General features: G+C 40.1%; 1 long non-coding RNA gene across 1 annotated transcript; it reads left to right on the forward strand.

The window, feature by feature from the left end:
- Positions 1-485: 485 nt before the first annotated feature.
- Positions 486-22012, forward strand: LOC142869961 (uncharacterized). Its single transcript, XR_012918489.1, has 3 exons — positions 486-606; positions 19945-20099; positions 20618-22012. It is a non-coding gene; the product is annotated as an uncharacterized LOC142869961 (long non-coding RNA).
- Positions 22013-25234: the final 3222 nt, after the last annotated feature.

The following is a 25234-nucleotide window of genomic DNA, read 5'->3' on the forward strand; positions in this document are numbered from 1 at the left end:
TGAGATTAGCAAGCTTGGCAGTATTTCTCCCTTAGAAAATGTGGATTTATTCCCAGATTATCACTGCTAGTTTAGGAAAAAGAGATCATGGGAGAAACAGGAAAGTGTGGAAGATTGTTCTCACGTGGGAAGACCCCTACTTTGGAAGATACTTTGAATCTTATATTCCCTAAATCACTCAATAGGTTGTTTTCTCTTACTGACTTTGAAAGAGTCCTGACCCACCCTCAACCACCCTCAACTTCTGAAAAGCAAGCATATTTACTGAGGAATCCAAATTTAATACCAGTTCCCTGAGCATTTGGAAGTGGTCACTTTAAAATTTAAGAATTAGTAAATGCATCTCCCAAAGAGCAGGTATATGAACCCTAGGAGATGACAAAGGGTTCCTCCTGGGAGAGGGATGGCATGAGTAATGGGTTCAAGTGAGGCAAGCAGGTGGTAAACGATGATTATGGTAATAATAATGTGTGTCTCTCTTGCAGGTAGTGAGCACTAAGCACACTGCAGGCATTAAACATATTTAAATGAAGTAGTGTCTTTGAGAAAAGTAGGAGCCCAGGAGCTAATTTTTATTGGAAAACGATAGCTTCAGATCTAGACCAGGTAAGGCACTTGACCAGCAACCTCCACCCAGGTGGTGGCAGAGGCTGGGTGTCTAGGCTCTCTGATACAATAAGGTTTTGCCCCAAAGCAGCTCATCTCCTCAGCGCTCCCTGAGCTTGTCTTCTGTGCTCTCCCCTTCCCCATAAGGAGTCATTTTCTCTTTGTGTGCCAATCTTTCTAACCCTTCAATAAACAGGTCAACTCCCCCCCACACACACCCAAACAAAACACACACACACACACACACACACACACACACACACACACACACACTTCAGCTTGCTCTGATCTTGCCCTTTCCAGACTGCCAAGCAAATTTAGTGTCAGTACCATGCCTTTGGCAGGTGGCTGTGGCTAATTTAGCACTCTTCCTTTGTTACCTGCTGGTCTTGTGTGTCGAGGTTTTTTTTCTCCCAGGTACACTCTAAATCCTTGAAGACAGTGGCCATATCTTTTAAACTTTTCTTCTATTTATCCCTGTACCTAACTCTGTAAGGGTCACTCAGCTACTGGGCAATAGAGGTTGGAAGAATTCAATGGAAATATATGTAGAGGGGCAGGAGGGAGTCCCTAAATATTTTTACTCTATGGAGCTGTAGGAGCTGGAGTTTCTGGGTGAAGTATGGAAAAATAATAACAACGACAACAAAAACAAACAATGACCACAATATAAAAACAAAATGACAAATCTCAGCACCAAAGCATAGTAGTACAAAGCTAATGGATAGCCTATATTTGCTATTCATCAATAAATATCTGTTGAATGAAATTAAACGTGTTGAGCTAGACCTTTATACATCCCAGAATTTTTTCACAGAGGGTCTAAGCCGTAGAGAAAACTGCAGCAAATTTATTTCATCCCCACCTTTCTGATTGGATCTAGAATCCTGGGTTGCTATGCCCTACCAGGCCTTTCAGAGCAGTGCTCAGGGGTGGGGTAAGGAGACTCCTCTAAGAATCTCTGTGGTGGACACCTTCAGTAATGCAGTCTGATCCCAATACTCAGCCTGAGCCAGGCAGGATCAGAACTACCTGATGTGATTTGAAAGGCACTGCAAGGGCCACCCTCCCCCTGAATATCTCACAGACTGCCAGAGCTAGACACCTAAAGATTAGCTACTCCTGTGGATTTTAAACATTTTATTTTTTTACAGTAGAATTATTTTTTCCCAGCTAAGCATTATGCAGAATACCAGTGTCTATAGCAGATGAAAACAGAGCAGCTCTGGTTGAAGGGGGTTTGGGAGGCATGGATGCCTAACCTGGTAACTCAGATGACAAAGCCAAGAGGCATCTCTGGGAGACCTCAGTGTTTCTGGGAGCACTATATAAAATGTATTTTTCTAGTCCAACCTCATTTGGATACAAATGTGTATACTGGATGCATAATCTCAAATCCACATAGCTAACAGCAGAATGGTCCCTGGAATCCAATCATTTCCCCCTCAACTTTACTGAGGTATAATTAACAAATAAAAATTGTATATACTTAAGGTATGCAACGTGATGTTTTGATATACATATACATTGTGAAATGACCACTACAATCAAGCTAATTAACGTATCCATTGTCCCAAATAGTTCTTTTGTTTTTTTTGTGGTGAGAATACATAAGATCGACTCTCTTAGCAAATTTCAAGTATACAGTACAGTATTATCAACTATTGTCGCCATGCTGTGCATTAGATCTCCAGAACTCATTCATCTTATAACCAAAAGTTTGTGCCCTTTGACCAACATCTCCCATTTTCCTTGCCCCTTGCCCCCCTACTCTCTGTTTTTATGAGTTTGAATGTTTTGGATTCTAGAGGTAAGTGAGATGATGTAGTATTTGTCTTTTTGTGTCTCGTTCATTTTACTTATCATAATGTCCTCCAGTTTTATCCATGCTGTGGCAAATGATGAAATTGCCTTCTTTTTAAAGGCTGAATAATATTTCTTTATATGTATTTTTTCTTTATCCATTAATCTGTCAATGGAAACATAAGTTCTTTCCATATGGGCTATTGTGAATAATAAATTTTTTGTTAATTAACTGTGTTTTTATATCTATTGAATCCCATGCTAGTAGATTAAATCTTTGTCACCAGAAGGCTACTGTTTATAGGCACATATGTGGCAAGAAGAGGCTGTAGCCCTCTTCTTAACAAAGAGTTGAAATGAGTTTAAAGTCAGATAAGTCAATATGAATTGGGTGTTGTCTTAATCTTCTCAAGCTGCTATAAATATAACAAAATACCATTGACTGGATGGCTTAGACAAGAGACATTTATTTATCCCAGTTCTGAGGGCTCATAAATCTAAGATCAAGGTGTCAGTGGATTCAGTTCTTGGTAAGGGTCCTCTTCATGGTTTGTGGACACAGATTTCTCATTATGTCCTCACATGGCCTTTCCTTGCTTCATGTTCTTGGCACAGGGGAGATATCTTGTGCCTCTCCTTTTTTTAATAAGGATATTAATACTATCATCAGGTCCCCACCTTCATAACCTAACCTAACCCCAATTACTTCCCAAATGTTCCACCTCCAAATACCATCACATTGGAGATTAGGGTTTTAACATATACATTTTGGGATATTCAATCTATAGTGTTCTACCTCTGGCCCCCCCTTACATGCAAAATACATTAATTACATCTCAACAGCCCCAGAAATCTTAACATGTTCAAAGCATCAATTTTAAATTCTAATGCCCAGAGTCTTAGTATCATCTAAATCAGATATAGATGAAAGTAGAGATATAATTCATCCTGAAGCAAAATTCCTCTCTAGCCCGAGAAAAGTTATTTATTCTCCAAATACAATGATGGAACAGGCATAGGATAGATATTCCCATTCAAAAAAGGAGAAATCTGAAGGAAGGAAGGAAGAAAGGGGTAATGGGTTCCAAGCAAGTCCAAAACTTAGCACAGCAAATTTCATGAGCTCTTAAGGCTCAATAATAATTCTCTTTAATATGATTCTCTATCTTTTGGGGCTCACTGGGGCAGAGGTCCTACCTTCCAGACTCATCCAGGTGGTGTGGTTGGTTCTTCCAGGCAGGAGTGAAGGGTCATGTTCTCCAGGCTCTGGGTGGCTTCACCTCCACTGCTCCAGGAATCCACCATCTGGCCTGTTGAAAAGGAGGTATTTGCTCTGCCTGCCTCTGAAAGCAAGAAGGCAGCTCTGATGATTTACTTTCAGGGTCATTCTTCTGTTGTCCTAAAGAATTGTATTGGCAGCCAGATAGCTCTATGGTCTAGTCTTGAAGGATTTAAGAAGTCTGACAGCCTTCCTTCATTTAATCTCCTCCTTGCCCCCTTCAGTGCAAACTAGCAGTGTTTCTTCTGGGGTGGCTGATTGGGTCCATGTTCTTACCCATATTAATCTCCTTATCAAGTGATTGCTTCACCACACCCTTAGTGTTCTCTGTAATATGAATGGGCTAAGACTTTTCAAAATCTTTTAGTTCTGATTTCTTTTTAATTAACAATCCCTTCTTCAGTCTTTTTCTCTTCCTGCATTTTACTATAAGCAGTCAGGAGGAAACAAGCCACTCCTTCAATACCTTGCTTAGAAATATCTTCAGCTATATAGAATTTCATTGCTTGCAAGTTCTACCTTCCACAAAACTTTAGAACACAAATGCAACTTAGTCAAGTTTTTAAAACGAGGATTGCCTTTCCTCCAGTTTCCAGTAGCACATTTCTCATTTCCACCTGAAACTTTACACAAAATGGCCTTTACTGTCCATATTTCTACCAACATTCTGTTCATGATTATTTATATATTCTCTCAGAAAATAGAAGCTCTCTTTAGAGCTCTCCTCTTTTCTTTCTGAGCCTTACTAGAATCATCTCTAACAGCCCTTTATAGGAACCTTAGCTTTTTCTAGTGTGTGCCTCAAAACTCTCCCAATTTCTACCCATTACCCAGTCCCAAAGTCATTTCCATATTTTTAGGTATTTGTTTTAGCAGCATCTCACTTTATTGGTACCAATTATTGTTCTGGTCTTCTTGGGCTGCTATAAGAACCATAGTCTGAGTGAGGAGTTAAACAACAGACATTTATTTCTCACAGGCTGGAAAGCCCAAGATCAAGGTGTCAGTGCGTTCAATTCTTGGTGAGAGTTATATTCCTGGTTTTTGGATGCCATCTTCTCCTTATGGTCTCACATGGCCTTTCCTTAGAACATTCACATGGGAGGTGGGGAGAGATGAAAGAGATACTTGAGAGAGAGAGAGGGAGGATATTATGTATATCTTCCTCTTTTTATAAGGATATTAATTCTATCATGAGAGCTCCACCCTCATGACCTGATCTAAACCTGATTACTTCCCAAAGACCTTACCTCCATCACACGGAGGATTAGGGCTTTGACATATGGATTTTGGGGGATACATATGTTTAGTCAATAGCAGATGGCATGAACAAAAGCCCTTGAATAAATAGGGATACCTACTTGGGGATCTTAAAAGACAAGGCGAATGTGGGGTGATTGTCATTTCAACTTGGCCACTCTGGCACTTGCTGGCTGAACTCTCAGCACTGGTTTTAGCTCAACTTGGGTGTCCTGTGCTTGCCTGGCCCTGGATCATACGTTTACACCAATTTCAATCCTGCCTAAGTTGAGAGGAATCACCACAAGAACTTCCTCCTGGTGCTAGAAATTAAGCTTCTTCTATATATAGAACAATATAGATTATACAGCATTTACAAAATTTTAGGTAGAAATGATCATATTGCAGACCTTCCTCTTATTATTCTTTCACTAATAGAGGCAGCAGAATGTAGCAAAGACTAGGGTACAAGACTCAAGGTATCTGTATTCTAGACCAGACCTTTCAGCCAATTAGCTGTGTCTCTTGGGGACATATTATTTAACCTTTCTCTACCCTTATGGTCTTATCTGTAAAATAAGACCCTTTAGCCCAGAATTACTTCTGAAATATATTTGGCTTTACTAGGCCATCAAAAAATTTAATGCTCTCTCTATAGTAACCCTAAGTTAAATTTTATTAAAACAAAACAAATTATTATAGTCATATTATGCATAAAATGCACATATATGCCAAGAAATATAAATTAGGCAGCATGACAAAAACATTTATTTCTGCTATCAGTGAAAATTCAAGATAATTCGGTAAAGATGGTATTAAGCCTTGTAAATATCGTCCAACTGTGACTTGGAATTGTGGAACTTTCCTCATGAGTAAGAACATCTGGGCAGTATGCAGGCTTGATTTCGGAGATTCACTTATTCAATACCTACTTGCTTTGTTTCTTCCATATTTCATTATTCAATTGATAAATGTATATTAAATTGATACCATTGCTTCATTCAGTAAAATTATTATTCAACACATCTTTAAGGAGGAACCTGCTGCATGCATAAACTGTTTTCATTGTTAATAATAATATCAATAAAAAGACAACTCCCTGATTGTAAACAGCTATTAATATCACTGGGGGGGATGGGTATGCTAAAAAGATAAATACCTTTATATGACAATGTATGATTGAGATCCAAGAGGGGTAAAGGCTATAAGATTTGGGAGTAGCAGGTAGGGAGTGAGTATGTGGGCTGGAATGAACAAGGAATGTTCAGGAATGTCTTGGCTGTTCCTTGACACGTGATAATATTAGCACAGATGGAGAGGATGAGTGAGGTCACTTTAGATAGGGAAATAGTATGTGCAAAAGCAGTGAATTAACTAAGATTAAGAGATGTATGAGTTTAGTAAAGATCCAGGTCCATCTTATATGAGAACCTAGTGAGGCAGTGATGGTGTAGACTCTTGCATTTTGGAGAGGTATTTAAAATCAGGTGAGGAATTTTGGCCTTTCTTTTCTCTTTCTTTTTTTAAAGATGCTTTGCTCAATGGAAATGTTTTTATTAGCGAAGTCACAGAGAAGTCCTATATAACACAGAAAGAAAAAAGGAAGCTGTAAAAAAGCCACTAGGGGAGCAGGTGAAAACAAGACTGGTTATAAAATACGGCAGAGTGAGGAAGACCCATGACGAAGGCAGAGACCAGAAGGAGCCTTAATTCAGGTTTCAGTTTCTCTTGCTCAGGATATTGTGGGTTAGAAGGCAGCACAGGGTGCAAAAGTCTGGAGGAGGGTGTTGGGGAAAGAGAAGAATAAGAGGAAGAAGTGGGGAGATGACAGATGGAGACAGAGAAGCAGACAGGAGCAAGGATGGGAGGAGCACAGAGCACCCGTTCAATGAGCTGGAAGACAAAAGCAAATTAATCCAAAGTAGTGTGAGCTAGGTTTGGAGTTAAACCCACAGAATCAAATGTGCAAAATAATAAAAAAAAAAAAAGTAACTATTTTTATGTAAATTATTCTCCTTTTAGTGCAAGGCCCCATTCTCCAGGGAGCAGAAAAGTAATCTTAGTCATTTCAGTTTCCTCCCATCAAATCTGCAAGTTTGTCCTCATTTCTGGGGCTTTGAGTAGTACTAAGGTGATAGTGGTGGCTGGAGGGGCCGAGCATCTGCCTTGGCTGGTATCTGTCCATTGGGGCATGTGCCAGTCCTGCCACAGTCACCAATCCAGACCGGTCACCGCTGAACACTCCTTGTTCTTACCTGGCAGGCATTTGGCACCTCCCATGGCCCCTTCTGTGTGCCTCTCCTTTGCTGGAGAATAGCGGTGCTCGTGCAGTGCTGGCATGGGGACTCGCAAGAGGCCATATGCCCGGAAGGACCATGAAGCACCATCTCCTTAGGGGACTCACCATCTCCCTGGACTTCCACCGCAGGTCTTCCTTGCTCTCAGCAAACACAAAACTATCTGAAGTTTTTCTCCCTTCTTCTCCAACTGTCCTCCTCCCTCCAAATCTAGGGCATTATCTCTCTTCCTGAGGGCAGATCATATTATCACATTCTACCAAATTCTCCCTTCTCTATTATTTTCCCATTTCTGATGAGACAGAAACATGGGTCCAAATGGTGATACAGAGAAGTTATGTGACTTACCCAAGATCACACAGCTTGTCAATGGGAAAATGGGTGAAAATGAAAATATGCACACTTGACTAACTTTTCCTTCTCCTTTGTTCCTGAATTCCTTCCTGTCCTTCCTTCTTTTCTTTCTTTACTTTTCTTTATTTCTTTTTCACTTTCGCTCATACTTTCTCTCTTTTCCTATCTCTCTCTAAGAGGACCCATATGTGCCAGGCAGTATATATTAATGGGTTCTGGGTAGACCATACTGAACCCATTAAACATGTCCCCTGCTTTCATGCAGTGCCAGTCTAGCAGGGGAGATGGGCATGGAACCCAAGTACACAGAGTCATAATTTAAATTGTGGTCCATATTGTGGGTGCTAAGAGAGTACTGAGGAAAGCCTAATTTAGATTAGGCAATCTAAGAAGATTCCATAAGCTGGGAATTCAAAGACAGGGATGAGAGCATTCCTGGTGGAGGGATTGGCTTATGCAAAGACTTGACATGTTCAAAGAGTTTAGGAGCAACTTATGTGACTGATATATTTGAAGAAGAAAATAGAACAAAATGTGGTTTAACAATGAGACAGGGCCAAAAAGTCTGTAGAGCTTTGTCATCCAAATTAATAAATTTGGATTTTATTCCAAGCTTAATTGAAAACCAGGGCAAAATTTAAGCAGTGGAGTGATATAATCTGATTAGCATTTTGCAAAAGTTTATTCTGGCTGCCCAGTGGAAAATGGATCCAAGAGAGGAAGGTTGGGCAAGAAGAGACCTGTTGAAGCCAGGGGCTCTGCACGTCCTGGGGAGAGATGGTGTGAGTATGGAGAGGGAGCCCGGCAGTGGGCATGGGAAGGAGGGGAGGCATCAAGTCATACTGCAGAGGAAGAGCTGGCAGTGTCTTGTGATTGCTGGATTGGAGTTGTGAGGGGGGAGTGTATTTCCCCAATTTCAGACATGACTAACTGGTTTACTGATGAGGAATACTAGGAAAGAAACAGATTTGGGGTAGAAGATTAAGGTTTCTGGTTTCCTGTAAGAAGATTTTCTGTTTTGTGGTTTTGTGGCCACGGCACAGACTAGGGTGTAGATTAACTCAGTGTCTCCAATTCCTGAGCACAAGCAAGAAAACATTTCCCAGAATTCTGTAGTTAATTGCAATCTTGTGACCAAGTCCTAGAAAATGACAATTTCAGGAGAAACGATGCATTACTTCATTGCTTCCTATCAGGGACTGTCCCCCTGATTCTCCCCTACCACTCCTTTCACTTTCTGTGGTGACTTCGGAGGCAGCCTTTTCCCAGTGGTGGAGCCTCTTCACCTCTGGGGCACTGGCTCAGAGCTCTCCCCAAAGCCTTGCTGTTTGCTTCATGTGAGCAGTGGTGTGCTGAGGCCAGCTTGTACTGGATTGTGAGAGTCGATGGTTATATCTTCAGGGAGTGTCTGAACTGACAGGTACAGATACTATTAAAAAAATAAATAAGGTAAACTTATAATCAAATAAATTATATTACAAGCAAAGATTAGATGGATTGTATTGCTGTGGTGGAAATTCAGCACGGTAGTGTGATACTGCATGCCCTTTCCTATTCTATGGTGTCACGCTGGCTTGAACCATGGTGGCTTGCACTTAGGCATAGTGGTGTATTTACACTTTGAAAGTCAGCACATCCTACGAATCAGGGCTTGGTTCATTGTTTTGTTGATTGTCTAGAGTCTAGACTTAATAAAGTGATGGAGAAATATTAATAATACAGATTAAAGGTGTGTCAGGTCTGTAGCTGTTACATTAAGAATAGCATAAAAAATTGAGAAAATATTCAAAATTATTATTCTATTCAGCAAGAAGTTGCCCCCTTCATTGATGAAGGAGTGAAGTTCTGACAGGAGCTGTGTGTTGCTGTTTTACTGCTAAAAGAAAGTGGTAGGTCCAGAATGGTCCCTCACAGTCAGAATGCAATGCTCTATAGTCCCTAAAAAATAAATGGCATCATGAGAGTGCTATGTCCAGACTCTGCACGCTGAAACATGCTCCTCTATGCTAAGGCCTAAGTTTTCAGATGTGTGACATCGTGTAGATAAACCAGATAGATTTTAACTTGGGGAAAAGTGTGAATCCTAGGGCCTGTGCAATAATCACTAACTCAAGATTGGAATTTAAAGGAAATAGACAAAGTAGGTTTTGTTCCTCTGTACTGGTGGATGACTTATATATCATGTACTGTAAATTGTGTTGCCCCAAAATTCGTATTTCAAAGTCCTAACCCTCAGTACCTCAAAATATGACTATATTTGGAGCTATGATCTTTAATATGATAATTAAAGTGAGGTCACTAGGGTGGGCCCTAATCCAGTATGACTTGTTTCCTGAAAAGAAGTGATTAGGGCAGAGATGCTTGCATGGAGAGAGGACCATGTGAAGACATAGAGAAAATATGGCCATCTACAAGTTCAGGCCTGGACTAGATCTTTACTGATGGCCCTCAGAAGAAACCAGCACTCCAAACAACTTGATCTTGGCTTTCTAGCCTGCAGAATTGTGAGAAAATAAATTTATGTTGTTTAAACTACTCCCTGTGCAGTACTTTGTTATGGCAACTATAGCAAACTAATACAGTTACCCTCTAGTGTTGTGGATGGTTCACACATTCATGGTACATAATACTTTAAACTTGTAGTATCAATCAGTCATTGCCACAGCAATAATGTGCACATATCACTCTCAAACTTAGTAGCATACAACAACAAATGCTGTTTTTCACCCATGGTTTAATGGATCAGCTTGGACGACTCTGCTGCAGCCTGTGGTGTGAGTGGGATAGCTCTACTCATTCTGGGGCCAAGTTGATAGTGACCATCTTGGAAAATTCTTCTCATGGCAACAATAGAAGTGCAAGATAGCAAGCCTAATTGCACAAGCATATTTGAGCTCTTCACTCAAACATGTCCTGTAATGTCCTATTGATCAAAGAAAGTCATATGGCCAAGCTCAATGTCAATGAATGGGGAACATACTCAGAGTACCAAGAGGCCATGGCATTCATTTAAATACATAATAAAGGGTAAATGAAGAGTTGGAGACAAAAATTCGCTGTATGACACTATGCAGAGGCAGGAGGCTGGATATGATGACCTTTTAAGGCCATTTCTCTCTAAGATATATGGTTCTATGACTTATAGTCTACCATTATTGAGAGCTTACTATGTACCAGACCCTCATCTAAGTGCTTTACAATGGTTATCTGATGAAACCACACAGACTGGTAGCTTATTATAAACAATATCTTGCATGACCTAATTAAGTGTAAGATGATGAACCCTGGTGTGACACATCAGATGGTAATTTACTGTTCACAAACACTTCAAGTACAGACTGCGAGTGAAGGTGCATAGACATCCCATGCAAGGCAAAGCATCCACAAACAAGCCAACTCATTGGTAAATGGCATTGTGTTTGTTTTGACGGTTTTTCCTAACTATGTATGTTTGATTGTGGCATATAAATTAGATAATAGTAACTAAGTCAAGAATTTGGTATAAGAAAAGTATTTACAATCTGTAAGTCTGTTCTTACGTACTTATTACTAATGATTGTTATTTACCAAATAATACCAAAAATTGCTTTTCATGTTAATCACCATGCATTTATAAATTTTCAACTATGCTTATATCTCTGGCCCATATTTGATCCCTATGATAAAGAAGGTGGATTTGTTTCCATGTGATAGAAATAGATGGGGATCGAGAAAGTGATGACACTTAGTGTAGGTCAAATGACAATTCAGAACTTAGGAATGGCTGGAACCTTCACTTTTGTAACAGTCATTGAGAGAGAAGCTGCCTAACAGTCCTTCACACATGTTGATTCATCCCAGGCCAGGTTGTTTACACTGTAAAATTTAGAAAGTTGATCTGTGAAATGGCCTTCAGGGCCTCAGTGGAGATTTCTCAAAGACAGACTGAACTCCATATCTAACAGTGTTTCACAACGTGTGACCACTCCAACATCCAGATGTTGCACTCGGAACCTTGTTCGATCTTCCAGTTTGGGGCAATTTGACACCCTAACAGGGAGTCACCTTGGTAAATGACTTCATGTAGATTGTTCTTACAATACATACTCCTGCTGACAAAGAAAACAAACCTGAATGAAAACAAATCTGAACAAAAACTATGCCAGAGCAGGTGTTCTGGTTGTTGGAGAAAAGTCATTAGAGTGACATTACTCAGTCACTTTGTTCCTCTTATAATAATATATTATTTATTAAAGCATTGCTTTTCTTCTGTGTAATTTTTGATAAATTTCACATCTAACATTTATTGAGAAGGTGCTTGCAGAACGTGAAACAGAAATCTTAATTCTGTTTTGAATAGACTGTCAGAAGCTTATTTCGAAACCAACATAACTTTAAGCAAGATGCTTCTGACACTTCTTTTATTTGGGTCTCTCAAACCCAAAATGTTGCATTTGAAGAGATCAGAGAGTATTGAAACAAAAACAAACAAACAAACAAAAAACCCCTATTTCTCATGTTGGTCTATTGAAAAATCTGAAGAGTATATGCTTTAAATGACTCTGTGGCTACTTTAATAAGCAGACCAAACACACACATTTATGCCAGAGCCTTTTCTTCTAGCGCAGAAGGAGCACTGATACAGCAGAATGCCTTTCCCTTATCATACCAAACAAAAGTAAGAGGGATTCCATTTCCTAGGTATCTTATTTAGTAAAATTAAGCAAAGCTTCCTGATTGTAAAGTCCTTCATGATGATAATAAGAGTATGTTAAGTTAGCAACAAATATTCTGCAAAAGCATGGCAACCCTTGGGGAGGCCTCATAGAATGTCTGTTATTGAATTGTGAGTCTCATACAACATGTTTTTTATTTGGATGACTCAAACTTTACCCGGTTCCCTTGTCATTTTGAGCGGCACTATCACAGTTCAGGCAATCAACAGGGACCTGGAGGAAGAGAACATTAGATCTGTTCGCAGGAACGCAGGGGAGACAGCATGTGAAAACTGGGGCAATCGCCTCAAAATTGGGGCATGTGGTGCTCTAACAAACTCCCTCACCTCTGAGAACTCTCCCCAGAAACGTCCTGTCGTCCCCTTGAGACTGTATCAAGTCAGCTTGGATGTGACATTGTAAAAATGCTATAGATGCAGCAGGAAAAATCATTTCCTCTCTTTTTTTTTTTTTTTTTTTTTTTTTATTTTGGCATATTATGGGGGTACAGATTTTAAGGTTTCAATAAATGCCCATTCCCCCCCTCCCCCCAAAAGTCTGAGTCTCCATCATGACCATCCCCCAGATGGTGCACATCTCACTCACTATGTATGTATATACCCGCCCCCCTCCCCCCTCCCACCTGCCCAATACCCTATTACTGTAGCACCTATGTGTCTACTTAGGTGCTACTCAGTTAATACCAGTTTGCTGGAGAATATATCTGGTGCTTGTTTTTCCATTCTTGGGATACTTCACTTAGTAGTATGGGTTCCAGCTCTAACCAGGAAAATATAAGGTGTGCTATATCACCATTGTTTCTTAGAGCTGAATAGTACTCCATGGTGTACATATACCACATTTTATTAATCCATTCTTTGATTGATGGGCACTTGGGCTGTTTCCACAGCCTTGCAATTATGAATTGTGCTGCTATAAACATTCGAGTGCAGGTGTCTTTTTTGTAGAGTGTCACTGGATCATTTGGGTAGATGCCCAGCAATGGGATTGCTGGATCAAATGGTAGATTCACTTGGATCGCTTTAAGGTATCTCCATATTGCTTTCCACAGAGGTTGAACTAGTTTGCAGTCCCACCAGCAGTGTAGGAGTGTTCCTCTCTCTCCGCAACCACGCCAGCATTTATTGTTTGGAGATTTTTTGATAAAGGCCATTCTCACTGGGGTTAAGTGATATCTCATTGTGGTTTTGATTTGCATTTCCCTGATGATTAGAGATGTTGAGCATTTCCTCATATGTTTGTTGGCCATTCTTCTGTCTTCTTTAGAAAAATTTCTGTTCAAGTCCTTTGCCCACTTTTTAATGGGGTTATTTGATTTTTTCTTCCTAATTTTCGTGAGTTCTAAGTATATTCTAGTTATCAGTCCCTTATCGGATGCATAGGATGCAAAAATTTTCTCCCATTCTGTAGGCTGTCTGTTTACTTTCATGACTATTTCTTTGGCTGTGCAGAAGCTTTGTAGTTTGATCATGTCCCATTTATTTATTTTTGTTGCTGCTGTGATTGCCTTTGGGGACTTCTTCATAAACTCTTTGCCCAGGCCGATGTCTAGGAGAGTGTTTCCAACCTTTTCCTCTAGAGTTCTAATAGTTTCATATCTTAGGTTTAAGTCTGTTATCCAGCGTGAGTTGGTTTTTGTGAGAGGTGAAAGGTGTGGGTCCTGTTTTAGCCTTCTACAGGTGGCTATCCAGTTTTCCCAGCACCATTTATTGAAGAGGGATTCTTTTCCCCAGCGTATGTTTTTGTCTGCTTTGTCAAAGATGAGATGGCTATATGAGGATGGTTTTATATCAGGATTCTCACAGCTGTTCCACTGGTCAATATTCCTGTTTTTGTGCCAATACCATATTGTTTTAATTACTACAGCTTTGTAGTATAGTTTGATATCTGGCATATTAATGCCTCCCATTTTGTTTTTGTTGCCTAGAATTGCTCTTGATATTCGGGGTCTTCTTTGGTTCCATACGAAGCGTAAAATTATTTTTTTCTATATCTGTGAGGAATGCTGATGGGATTTTAATAGGTATTGCATTGAATCTGTAGATCAGTTTGGGTAGTATAGACATTTTGATGATATTGAGTCTGCCGATCCACGAGCATGGTATGGATTTCCATCTGTTTACATCCTCTGCTATTTCCTTCCTCAGTGTTTCATAGTTCTCCCTGTAGAGGTCTTTTACCTCTTTGGTTAAATATATTCCTAGGTACTTTAATTTCTTTGTTGCTATTGTGAAGGGAATTGAGTCTTTGATTTGGTTCTCAATTAGATTGTTGTTGGCGTATATGAATGCCTCTGATTTCTGTGTATTAATTTTGTATCCTGAGACTTTACTAAATTCATTGATCAGTTCCAGGAGTTTCTTGGTTGAATCCTTGGGGTTTTCTAGATACAATATCATATCATCAGCAAACAGTGAAAGTTTGATCTCTTCTGCCCCTATTTGGATACCTTTGATTCCATTTTCTAGTCTGATTGCTGTAGCCAAGACTTCCAGCACTATGTTGAACAGAAGTGGAGATAGTGGGCAGCCTTGTCTGGTTCCAGTTCTAAGTGGGAATGATTTCAATCTTTCCCCATTCAGTATGATGTTGGCTATGGGTCTGTCATATATGGCTTGTATCATTTTTAGGTATGTCCCTTCTATGCCTATTTTCTTAAGTGTTCGTATCATGAAAGGGTGTTGAATTTTGTCAAAAGCTTTTTCTGCATCTATTGAAAGGATCATGTGGTCTTTGTTTTTGCTTCTGTTTATGTGGTGAATTGCATTTATAGATTTACGTATGTTGAACCATCCCTGCATCCCTGGGATGAAGCCCACTTGGTCGTGGTGGATTATTTTTTTGATAAGTGTCTGGATTCGGTTAGCTAAGATTTTGTTGAAAATTTTTGCATCTATATTCATTAGGGAGATTGGTCTGTAGTTTTCTTTTTTTGTTGCATCCTTTCCTGGTTTTGGTATCAGAGTAATATTCGCTTCATAAAAGGTGTCGGGGAGGTTTCCGTTCTTCTCGATGTTGTGGAATAGTTTCTGCAAGATAGGTACTAGTTCTTCTTTGTAAGTATGGTAAAATTCAGATGTGAAGCCATCTGGACCGGGACTTTTCTTTTTAGGGAGATTTTTAATTGCTGTTTCTATTTCAGCTGTTGAGATTGGTCTGTTCAGGGAATCTATTTCTTCCTGGTTGAGCCTAGGGAGGCTGTGTGTTTCTAGAAATTTGTCCATTTCCTCCACATTTTCCAGTTTGTGTGCATAAAGATTTTTGTAGTATTCATAAATTGTATCTTGTATCTCTTTGGGATCAGTTGTGATATCTCCTTTTTTATTCCTGATGGAGCTTATTAGAGATTTCTCTTTTCTGCTTTTCGTTAGCCTAGCCAACGGCGTGTCAATCTTGTTTATTTTTTCAAAGAACCAACTTTTTGTTTTATTAATCTCCTGAATAGCTTTCCTGTTTTCAATTTCATTTAGTTCTGATTTGATCTTGTTGATTTCACTTCTTCTGCTGGGTTTGGGGTTGGTCTGTTCTTCTTTTTCCAGCTCTTTGAGTCGTTTCATTAGATTGTCTATTTGTGATCTTCTTGCCTTTTGGTTATAGGCATTTATGGAGATAAACTTTCCTCTCAGAACTGCTTTAGCTGTGTCCCAGAGGAGTTGATAACTTGTCTCTCCATTGTCGTTTTCTTCATAGAAGTTTTTTATTTCCATCTTGATTTCTTCATTTACGAAGTAATCATTTAGTAGGAGGTTGTTTAATTTCCACTTTTTTGTGTAGAAATGTGAGTTTCTGTTAGGGTTGATTTCTAGTTTTATTCCACTGTGATCTGAGAAGGTACATGGTATGATTTCTATTTTTTTAAATTTCTTGAGATTTTCTTTGTGTCCTAGGATATGGTCAATCTTAGAGAATGTCCCGTGAGCTGATGAGAAGAACGTATATTCAGTGGATTTTGGGTAGAATGTTCTGTAGATGTCTGTCAGACCCAATTGTTCTAGAGTTTTATTTAAGTCCATTATTTCTTTATTAATTTTCTGTTTGGAGGATCTGTCTCGTGCCGTCAGTGGGGTGTTGAAATCCCCGGCGATTATGGAGTTGCTATTAATCCATTTGCTTAGCTCCAGTAAGGTTTGCTTTATGAATCTGGGTGCACCTAAGTTGGGTGCATATATATTTAAAATTGTTATCTCTTCTTGTTGGACTGTGCCCTTCACCATTATATAATGACCCTCTTTGTCTTTTACTACTTTTGTTGGTTTAAAAACTAAATCGTCTGAAATTAGAACTGCCACACCAGCCTTCTTTTGGCTTCTATTTGCTTGGAATATTGATCTCCACCCTTTTATTTTTAGTCTATGTGCATCCTTGCAGGTTAAATGTGTTTCCTGAAGACAGCATATACTTGGCCTGTATTTTCTTATCCATTCAGCCAGCCTATGTCTCTTGAGTGGAGAGTTTAAGCCATTCACATTTATTGAGAGAACTGATAGGTAAGGTAGATTACTGATCATTCTGTTGGGTTGGATGTTGTTGCTATGATTTCTGTCTTGAGCCATTGTAATATCTGGCCTTTAATATCTTTGGGTTTTGGTTGTTTTTATATCCGTGGATTATTATTATGATGTTCCGTGCATAACGCTGTTTTAAGTACTTCTTGTAGGGCTGGTCTTGTCTTGGTGAATTCTCTGAGCCTTTGCTTGTCTGCGAATGTTTTTATTTCTCCTTCATATATGAAGCTTAGTTTTGCAGGGAATAATATTCTAGGCTGGGCATTGTTTTGTTTCAAAAGAGTGAGAATGGGGCCCCAGTCTCTCCTTGCTTGTAAAGTCTCATTAGAGAAGTCTGATGTTATTCGAATTGGCTTTCCCTTGTATGTCACTTGCTTCTTTTGTCTTACAGCTCTTAGAAGGGCCTCTTTAGTTGATACTTTGGTCAGTCTGATGACTGCATGACGTGACGTCTTCCTGTTTGCATTGAATCTCCCAGGGGTCCTCTGGGCTTCTTGAACTTGTATATCGAGATTTTGAGCAAGGCCTGGGAAATTTTCCTCTATTATATCTTCAAAAAGCTTGTCCAGCCCTTGAGTGTTGTCTTCCTCCCCTTCGGCTAAACCTATGACCCTCACGTTAGGTTTTTTCACATAATCCCACAGCTCTTGTAGACTTTGCTCTTTTCTCTTGTTTCTCTGCTCTATTTCTGTGACTTATTTAATTGGAAGGTGTTATCTTCAAGCTCTGAGATTCTTTCTTCTGCTTGATCTACCCTGTTCTTGAGACTTTCCACAGTATTTTGTAGTTCTCTGAGTTGATTCTTCATCTCCAGGACTTCGGTTAAAGTTTTCTTCACTGTGTCAATCTCTTTGTTGAACCTTTGTTCCATTTCTTGGAGGTTTTTTGTGTTTTCTTGGTGTTGGTTATTGAGTTGTTGTTGCAGCTGGGTGAGTGTTCTTATGATCCACATACGAAATTCCTTTTCTGTCATATTGGTTGCCTGATTTTGGTCGGTGTCCGTTTCTAGGGGGCTGGTGCTCCTCCTTGGGGGTGTGTTTTCCGTTTGGTTCTTCATATTTCCTGAGTTCTTTCGCTGATTTCTTCCCATGTCGATCAGTTGTTGTTTCTTTCCTTAGGTTATTGTTTGGGTATTCACACACCTTGTTTAGTTTCTGAGGCGTTAGGTGGTGCCTGTGGGTGAAATGGGACCACTCCCTGTATATTGAGTCAGTGGGTGCCGTGGAAAGGCTGTGCAAGATGCCGTCCCTGTCAGTAGGTGGCATTTGCTTGGAGGAACAGGCTATGGTGTTGATTTTGAGTCCTGTTATCAGCTCTCGTTCTGGGCGGAGCTGGGTTGGGTAAGCCTGCCCTCAGGCCGTTAGCAGGGGTCAAAGTTCTGTTCTCTGCTGTCAGGGCGGGGCTGGAATGGTCCCGCTCAGCCAGAAAGTCTGGGTGTGGGGGTGGGGCTGTCTGAGACCCACAGTCTGCAGCAGGCCTCGCTTCTTTCCACCCTCCCCAACTCCGCAGCTACTCCTGGGCCTCTGCCAGCAGGCCAGACCACAAGCCACCAGGCCTCCCCGGACTGTGATGCCGGCGGGGAGGTTCCCTGCACAGGAACGCCACCTGGGTTGGGTGCACGGCCTCCTCCTGGGAGGAGGGTTGCCCTCTAGGACGCCGATCCGCCCCTGGAGGCACACAGACCTCAGTAGGCTGTTCACGTATAATCCTTCTGTGCCCCGGGCAATGCTAGCCCTCGGTTCAGGGGATCTGGTCTGCAGGTCCGACCTCTGGGTCCCAGAGTTCAAACTGTATTCCCACCAGGGAGAGGATTTCCGGTCCTAATTCACCCACAGGGAGCCCAAGTTGGGTCTATGTCTCTCAGCCTCTGAGTCGGCACCGTTTTCCTGGGAACACGGTGCCAGCAGCACCTGGGAGGGCGGGCAGGGTCCCAAACGGGAAGGTCCCGTTCCCTGGAGGTGCCTCGGGCTGGTGGCTGTATTGTCTCTCTGGGCAGCCACGGGTAGGGTCAGCGGAGGGGAGGAGGAGGCAATATGGCGCCTGCCGCGCGGCTCTCCGTGCACACAGAGGTGCCCGGAGGAAGTTGGGAACCTGGTGCCACGTCTGCTACAGGCTCACCGTTGGCAGGCGGCAGCAGTCTCTGGGCTGATGTCCGCAGGTCTCTCCACCCGCTTGGGAGCCCACCAGCAGTCCCGAATGCAGGGGAGGAGAAACAGCGAATCCACCTACCCTTGCCGCTGGTCTCCGGGCTGCTCCGGTGGTCTCAGCCTCCAGTTCTCCTCCGCAGCCTCCTCCCGTGGAGTCTCCCGGGGTCTCAGGTACCCCTCCTTCCGGCCCTTGTCCGCTGTATGCTCGTCTTCTTGCTTCTTTCCTCTAGTTTCTGCTAGAATCGGTCTTTTCTGCAGAGACCCTCTGTCTGGCCGTGTTATTCGTCCGCCATCTTGCTCCGCCCCCCATTTCCTCTCTTAAGATGATTATTACAAACAAAGAACTCATGTCAAAAATGAATAAGCTTACCTTAGGAGTTTAATAAGCACTGACTGATTGGTGGAAGAAGAGGAAAGATGAACATTAGGAAATTTTGTACTTCTTATAAGTTCATCGTTGGCAGTCTGGGTTGAATAAAGAGGGTCAGTCAGAAAGGAAAGTTGGCTGAAGGTCAGAGATGGATAATAAAAAGAAACAATTTTTTTTTTACTCAGGTAGTCTTATGTATTGTTGGTAGTGTCATTCTTAATGTCTAGTGTTTCCTATTAGAAGCATTGAATAGGCAAATAACAAGCTGGTCAAGAATGGAGCCATTTTACAATTAGCCACATTAATGGAAGACAAAAATGTAGTGGGGGTATTGGGAAGAGGAAGAGAATACATGCACTTAAGTGGATAATTTGTCATTAATTCAGGCTCCCATTGGCATTGATAATGTTTCACAAAGATTTAGAATTTAGGGAATACACTAAATGAATAAATGAGGAACATACAGCAGTAAGTGTGAATAAATTTCCCCCAAGGCCAGTGTGCGTCCATTACAGCTAAAGAATATTTCCTGTATCCCTACCAAGTGCCAGGTAATGCTCTAAGTGACCTCTGTGATTAACTTATTTAAATCTTCACAGAAATTGGAATTGTTATTCCCATTTTTACAGGAAGTGAAACTGAAGCACAGAAAGGCTGAGCAACTTGCTCAAAGGAGCACAAGACTAAGCAGAACTAGCATCCAAAGCACATTATTGTGACTCTTCATCACAATGACCCTAAACTATGAGAACAAAATGGAACTTGGACCTGGAGGAAAAGTAAGGTATACATGGTTAACTAGCTTACTTGTAAGATGTTGTGTTATGTTTTATTCCCTAATTGCTGGTTTAAAAATATTCAACTGTAGAAATAGTTTGATAATAACTAGTTGAGCAAATAGTGGTATAATACCATAATCATTATAATAAACAATGTTCTTTAGTTCTACAGGACCTCATTACCAAATGATACGTACTTTTTTGTTCCTTCTTTGGATGTAAAGAAACTGAGCTCATCAAGCATTGGATGTAGTAGGTGTTCCTAGTCAGTGTGTGTTGATTTGAATAAAATTTTATAGACATATTGACTGAATTAGATTTTATCAAAACATATTCGTATTAAATGATAATCGTGGATGCTAGATTGAAAGCAGTAACTTGGTTAAAGAAGACCACAGCAATTTTTGCAATCCGTTCCGTTTCTGAATCTCTGTTGGAATTGTGTGAAACTCATCCTTAAAAAAGTTCTATTTTACTGAGGATGCCAGTTTATAATAATGTCTAAATGTCATTTGTCTTTTAGAAAACAGAATAATGAGAAGAGCTCAAGGATTTGAGAGAAGGTTTTGAACATGGTGATGGATGAACAACACTTGTAGGAGAAATGAAGATACTTTCTCATCCCTGGTTGACCCAAGTGTCCGGCGCCCAGTGAACGTGATAAGAGATAATGGAGTTTGTGAAGGGTACACACGCAGTGATATTGTCACCTTTCTAAACAGATGCCATTGCAGACATTTTGCTAGCCCTCTTTTCACTGTACACACAGCTTGGTATACCTCGTGTATTAACCCTCAAATATTCTAAGACAGGGCTGAGCATAGGGTGTAAAATTGAATGAATGGAAGAAGATAAATGCAGAGAGAAACATTTATTTAACCTCAGAAAGATAGACACGCAGTATATTGGTGTAATTGTATATTGATATATACTAGTATATCTTCAATTGGTCTATGAGTATAGAACTATTGGACTATTTTTTATGTGATTGTTCCTGCTTAGTTTTAGTAAAATATTCCAATTTGAGGGAAATTCTTCTTTGCCAAAAAGATATAAAAAAGGAAAACTTTAATACATTTTTTTTTTATTTTGGCATATTATGGGGGTTAGGGTTAGGGTTAGTGATATTATATTTAATACATTTTTAATTCTTCCTCCAGAATTCATGCTAGTTTTTCTCCCTTGTTTCTTGGTATTTCTTCTGTGCAAGTCATTCTTATATACGTTTCCACTGTATTTTTCATGAAGAAGATATAGTGATTACCAAAGAGAAGCAGACAACATCAAAGTAGAACTTTATTTTTCCCCATGAAATCCTTCTAGACTTGTTTACATGTAATATCCTTGAAGGAAAGAGACATGTCAGTATTATCTTTGTTGGCATCTGGCACATATTAGGTACACAGTATATTTTTTGACTCTATCAATTAATAATAAAAAATGGATGAAGGAAGTAGATGTTTTTGTGAGCCTTCCAAAGAAATTTATAGAATATTTTGGAAACAGGCCCATTTTATTTCCAAAGGAAATTTTACTTTCAAATAAAAAAAATTCACCCAAATGGGGTTTTGGGGGATTTCATACTCTTTACATTATCTTGTGGTAATTATACAGAAATCTCTATTTATGTAAACACAGTAAATGCATCATAACACTAGAATAAGTGTACAAATACTGCATGTCAAATTAGGTTATAATCACTTTCAAGGGACGTGATTTCCTAGCTAAACAGATTCGTTTACATTTTGCAAAATAAAAAATAAGTGAAAATAACTATATAAAATCAGGCTTACAGCTGGACAGATCTTCTTGGCAATGGTCCAGACACTGAGCAAGGGAAGTCCCTCCAGCTGAGGAATGCTCAGGACGCCTGTGCAGGGGTGGCCGGGAGAGGGGCCCTTTTGGGGGCTTCCTTGACTGTGCACCCTGTCCCTGGCTACCTTTCGGGAGAGACGCTGCATTAACATTTAAGATGAGACTATGAGGCAGTTGGGGTGGGGGTGGGGGTGTGGACTGGAAACTTGCTTAGTAGGGGAGAAAAAATAAAGGCAGTTCAACATTTCAACCTTAGATAAAAAATGTAATAGAAAAAGTCAGGGATCCTCTAACTAAAAAGCAAATAGTTGAAGCTAGCATTGGAATTATTGAATTTTAGAGTCAGGGTTTGAGTACCGTGGATCGTCTCATCCAATCCTTGTAAAACAGATGAGGAAACTCTGCTACAGGGCAAGACGCAGTGCAAAGAGACCTGGAACTTTGCTTCTCAAATCTGGTGCTTATTTATGAGATAATTAAAGCTCATCCTTTCAAGAGAGATAATTACTTAAAAACTCATTCCAATGCGTATCTTTTAAAAAATGCATTAGACATCTCCCCGATTTAGCCGACACTTTCTGCAACATTCCCTTATTTTGATGGCAAAAGAGCGTAATTGTAAACCTCAATTCCAACATCGTATTATATAATATAGTGGCATGCTCTGTGGCCAGTTGATTTTGCAGAGGAGTTTGCCTTTCACTTAGCTTCAATGAACATTAGCTTCAAATGTTCATTGACATTAATAAGAGCCAGTTTGCTAAATCTGTTCACGTTCATTTGCTACTTACTTTTGTTGATTCCAAGAGGTTACTAAAATGATTTAAAAAAAAAAAAAAAAAAACATAGATTCTCACTTGGAGATAGCTCCATATTTCTGCTATTGAGTAAAGTAGGTGTGTGTGTATATGTGTGCTTTAATGTAATCAATACTAATTTGCATTCAAAATATATTTGTTGAAGACTTATTCTCTGCTGTGTTGTTCATACATTAATTTCTTCTCACATTCCATTCCATTGGTCGAATTGTCCTGAGCAGAGGTTGGTGAACTAAGGTCTGCGAGCCAACTCTAGCCCACTGCCTGCTCTTGTAAATAAAGCTTTATCAGAACACAGTCACACTCAGTTGTTTGTATTTTGCCTATGGCTGTTTTTGCACTACAATAGCAGAGTTCAGGAGTTGTGATGGAGACTATATGGTCCTACAAAGACAAAAGTATTAGCTATCTGGCCCATAATAGAAAATTTTGCCAACTTGTGGGCCTGAATGTGAACACTTAATTATCCAGCTGGCTTGATAAGAGAGCTAAATAAAATAGATGACATCAAACTTCAGCTACCCCATTCACTATTCACACTCAAGTGTCTGTGGTTACAGGAAATAAGCATGGCACTAAACAGGGGAGAGAGAATTAGCAAAACCATATTCTTTTGAGAAAGAGAAAGCTCTTCCAGATTTGTTTAAATTATTTTCAAATCCTCCTGTTCCTAGAACCATCCCTAATCTGTACTAATACACAAACTTGTAGCTTTTGCATTACAAATTTATTGTTATTTCTTTTACCTCCTTTTTTATTCAGGAAAAAGGTAATTAGGCTATAAACAGAGGTCTGACAACTAATTTCAGTCAAAGCAAAATTAATACAAAGCCAGCAGATAATTTTAGCCAAGTGAAATTAAAATAGATATATTTTAATGGCATTCTAAAAATCCAAGTCTCATTTTTTTCCCTTTTGTTTTCCCCACCTTCCCCTGTTCTCATGCGAACTGCTGGTCTGTGTAAGTAGTGACATGTGCTGATTTACGTGAACTACCAGCTCACTGCTGTAGCCATTCTCACTGCTCTTTCCCTCTGTCCCCACAATTGATTTTTGGGTGGAGAGCCACTTCTTCCTTTTCCTTCTAAGGGGTTTCTTTACACTGAAAAGACAGGACCATCTGCGGGAAAGGTATTCTCTCCCCACCCCTTAAATTTTCAAATGTTCATTGACATTAATAAGAGCCAGTTTGCTAAACCTATATTGGGCTTCAAGAATTTAAAGGTTAGTAGCATTGTGTGTCAGTTATGTGTATGTGTGTGTGTATTTCCAGGGGGAGATTCCAACATTGCTGTGTTCTGTCACTCCATATTAAATATGCATCTCAATGTCAGCGGCACCTTGAGATGTTATCTCCAAAATTATCACCTGCCTTCTGAAAACCATAACCCTAAAAATATTGATTGGTTAAAAGGCAGGATCTGAAGGCATGAGTCAGTGTCTCCCTGGATTATCCTAATCAAATAAGGATAGTATTAACCCAGATACTCACTGATCTGCCAGTATTTGGTTTGAAATGTAGGCATCTCAACTAAAGTTATGTGTTTCATTTTTTTGAATATTTCTTCCAGACATTTAAATACATTACCACTAAGCCAGAACCAAGAAGAGCATAAAAAGCATTTTAGGGAATAAATTCAGCAAGTTTCCATTTGTACCAGATAGTAAAATTGTTGACATGCATTAGGAGGCTTGTGTATTGTTCAGCCTGTCAGTTTTTGGTCACATGCTCAAGGTATAGTATTTTGGCTGCCAGGGGTTATGCAGAAAGGTCTCAGACCTTTTAGGTGGCAGTGCTTCCTCATAAATAGACAGTTTCCAAGCCACCTGGCATAGCTATTTAGGCAAGTCTAAAGCAAGCTTATTTCATTAATTATGCTACAAATGTAACTTCAGTGAAGGGTAGCCAGCTAAATACAGGATGAGAGGACTGATAGGGATTCTCTCCATGGAAGAAGTGTTGAGCTTTATGCAATTTTATTTAGAGGCACTACCATTACTAAAGAGGCTATGAATTGATCAACTGTGTCTTAGAATTAACTGCAGTGGTGAAAACACAAATTGCAAACCAGCATGCAGTCACAAAGGGAAAGGAGAGAAGAGAAGAGGTAAAAGTCGGGACTCACATGTACTATTCATTTTCCTTTACACACGTAAGTATTGGACCAGCTACCCGGACTCCAGCATTCGTAGGAGCATGCGGAATTCTCGTCTGCCAGAGGGCCCAAGGAGAAGCGCTACTCACAAGGAGCTTCCTCTCTGTTCTCATATGCTTCTGTCTTCAGAGGAGTCTACATGATTGTTGGAGGCAAACAATTATGTTCCCTTTGCTAGATGTGCTAGAATGAAATATGATTGGGAAGGAGAAGGAAAGTCTAGACTGGAAAGTATTGGGACTGTGGGTTGCTTTGTGGGCCATTGAAGAAGGTTTGAATAAAATAATCTTTGTGGGGGGGAGGGAGAAGGGGATTAGTGCTTGGAGCTGGCTTGGTGACATCAGTATCTTT

Source organism: Microcebus murinus, chromosome 3, assembly GCF_040939455.1.
Source record: "Microcebus murinus isolate Inina chromosome 3, M.murinus_Inina_mat1.0, whole genome shotgun sequence".
NCBI lineage: Eukaryota > Metazoa > Chordata > Mammalia > Primates > Cheirogaleidae > Microcebus > Microcebus murinus.